At 37.5% G+C, this 3,218-nt stretch overlaps 2 pseudogenes; one reads left to right on the plus strand and one right to left on the minus strand.

The window, feature by feature from the left end:
- The window catches only part of LOC119593949, a 3,506-nt pseudogene extending 3,226 nt beyond the window's left edge, over positions 1-280 (minus strand).
- A 543-nt stretch (positions 281-823) lies between these two features.
- On the plus strand, positions 824-2,653 carry LOC119594219 (annotated as a pseudogene).
- Positions 2,654-3,218: the final 565 nt, after the last annotated feature.

The raw sequence follows: 3,218 nt of genomic DNA on the forward strand, positions 1-3,218 counted from the left end.
CCAGAACTATAAAAGCTGCAGATCAAATACAGTAAGAAAATACAAAACTAAATTAGACTCCTACCTCGGGTGGACCAACCATCACTATTTTCACCTTATTCGACATGGTGTCTCACGTGGTTGTTCCGAATATGTTATAGTTTCCTTCTCTTCACCAATTACAACACTTGTTTCACTATTGCTTGTTTTTCCCCCGTATTTCGAGAGATCTCTGCTGACGACAGGCGGAGAGTTTCAAAATTACTTGTTTACCTTCTGTGGCATGCCAGCGACTGCGGGGCTAAATTCTTATTGCGTTTTATTTTTGTCTTTCTTTTAGTATTGGCATGGACACATCTTTAATTACTTTAGCCTATGTTGACTTCATTTTAGTGTAGTTTAATGTTTTATAGACATACATCACTATATAGATATATTTTACTTGTGTTCATTGAAACGTAAAAATATTAATCAATTAATGCTAAGTACATAAATAACGCGTTAAGTATCTAGCATGCATACAATTGTGATTTTAAGAAAGTAACCTAAATAATTTTAGACCCATCATCCCTAATAACCATTTGTTTACCCTATAAGCGCCAGAAAACCGAGAGGCAATTGGATTCCTTATTCAGGGATCCTTTACAACTTTGATGGCACTGAAGCCAACCAGCAGTCGCATCTGAAGCCATTCAGGCCCAGGAGCAGACGAAAACCATGCAGCTGTCAAAGTGTAACGATTTTATTGGTTGATCAAGAGGCAGCCGATGGTCTGCTCGTCCAGAACCGCCTCGTTTAGGGCCTTTTAGCTTGTGTCAAGCTGCTGCAATGCCAAGTAGTCGCTATGGGGATACGAGAATGCTGTTCCGCCTCCTGGGTGGACTTCCCGATCCCGCCCTGCCCCTCATGCCCTCTATGGCACTGGGCATGATATTTGCTGCCCTGATTCTTGTTATTCTTTTACAAAAAGGAGAATAAAGTGCCTTTGAAAATCGCCGTCTTGGAGATCCTGAGGAAAGTGTTCTACCTTTTTCCGACCCCAGACCACTCAGAGTCACAGGTCGTGCAGGAAACTCCAGCTGTGTCCGTTGCTGTAAATACAAGGAGCTGGAAAAACCCAAATTGCAGAGAAATGGAAAGCATTAGGACTCAAGACTCCAGGGATCCACATCACTTAGATTACCGTATGCTGTGCAGACAGTGGTGAGGAGGTGGGTTCAGCTGCGGAGAAGTTGGGAGAAGACAGGACAAGAACCTCGCAGAAAGAGAAATCACTCCAATCAGCCTTCCAGAAGCCCACCATATTCCCTGTGGATTTACCACCCAAACCCCTTACTGGAATGAGTTTGATGTCTATGGAATGGAACTCAGACTCCTGAAGCCTCAATTTCAGCATTATCTTGAAGGAATTTGAGTCTGTTTTTGAGGCTCTGAAGGGTGGCGAAAAATGGGGCTGGAAAACTGAACGATATCCCTCGTGGCCCTTTGGTGCATCTTCCCCTTCATTGACCAAGGTGTTGTCAATGAGTCAAACTGCAAGAGATGTCCCAACACATAAAACCATGTTTGGTTCATTGCCATCAGTCATGCAGGATTGGGGTGTTGGCAATGCCTGTTTCTCAGTGCTTGACCCGGGACTCTCATATTGAACCTCACTATGGCCCTACTAATCTAAGGTTGGGGTGCCATTAGGTAGGGATGATGTTGATTTTTTATTTTATTAGTAATATTTCATATAGATAAGATCATTGCCTTAAGTTTTGGGATGTCATTCTGTAGTAGTTTTAAATTTCCCTTTTACACATGTAGGATGATTAATGTTTCATGATAGGTTTAATGAACATGTGCCCCATCTTTTGGAAAAGTGCTTTATAGTGACAGTTGGTAATCTCTACAATAGATAATATAAGTATCCCGGGCATAGGAATTGTGAACTTTAACAGTACCAGTGGTTGTTTTGTTATGTCAGCTTTTTACAAATAACCAGGTGTCAACAAAAATGTACTTTTTGGGAAAAATTTGGGCAAATCAGACATTTTCTGAAGATCAGCAAAATATTGCTTGCCTCATGAAGCTAGGTTTTAATGTGGGTGCAGCCTAGAATATGGCTTAGTGTCATATTTTTTATTTGTAAATATGTCTCATTCTTTCTTTTCTCCCTTTATATCTCATTCTCTCTTTTTCTCCCTTTTATATTTTTTTTCCCATTCTTTTTTTTTCTCCCTTTATATCTCATTCTCTCTTTTTCTCCCTTTATATCTCATTCTCTCTTTTTCTCCCTTTATATCTCATTCTCTTTTCCCATCCCTTCTCTAGAATACCAGTTTTGTCTTCAAAACCATATTGATGACCTGGATAAGATCAATTCATTTTACTGTAGAGTGAAGCATAAGGGAAAGCCTTTTAATTAGAGGTGACCTTCAAAAACTTTATTCTTTGCAGGACTTAAAACCCCAGTGATGCTGGTGGGGGTGAATGGCACGCAGCATAAGTGGAAGCCAGAGGAGAATGTAGTCTTGATGACCCCTTTAAAACACTCTGCTACATTTAGTGAGCAGCCAAGTGCAGCCCAAGCATCTCCAAGAGCAGTGCTGATTATTGATTTCTGGCATCCAGATGTTCGAAAGATGAAAAGAAGATCTTATTGGATCTTTTAAAATCCTTAGGAATATAGTCAGATTTTCTTTCTCTTTTTGTATTTTTAGTGTTTTAAATAATGTGTTAAATCTTACAGTAATTTCCCAAAATGTATAGGGTACTTATTAAACTTTTTTCATGTACCTGATTATATGATTTCAAGAAATAGATTAATAAATAATTAAGTTTTGATTGACTGTTCTTCCATATTATAATTGATATTTATTTTTTCTGTTCATCTTTAATCATTTTTCCCTATAGAATAAGGAACTAAATGAAAGAAAATTATATTTATTTCCTTAATTCAGAATAAAAAAGTAGTTGCTTTTCGTGTTTTAATTTTCTTTACTTTTAAAGGGCTTTGTTTTTTTGGCTTTTCAATCCAAAAACATGAGATAAGATAGAAATCTATATAATCACGAAAGCATAAGAATAATATGATAGAAGTAAGTAAACAGTAAGTAAAAGCAAGTATGTCCTAGTTTTTACAATACTAAAAACAAGAAAAAACCCGAAACATCCCGTTTTGGGAAAAAGTCCCCTAAGACATATTTATATTTTCATCACATGGGAAACACAAATAATTAAAATATAATATTTTA

The sequence above is a fragment of the Penaeus monodon genome, chromosome 33 (assembly GCF_015228065.2).
Source record: "Penaeus monodon isolate SGIC_2016 chromosome 33, NSTDA_Pmon_1, whole genome shotgun sequence".
NCBI classification, from domain to species: Eukaryota; Metazoa; Arthropoda; class Malacostraca; order Decapoda; family Penaeidae; genus Penaeus; species Penaeus monodon.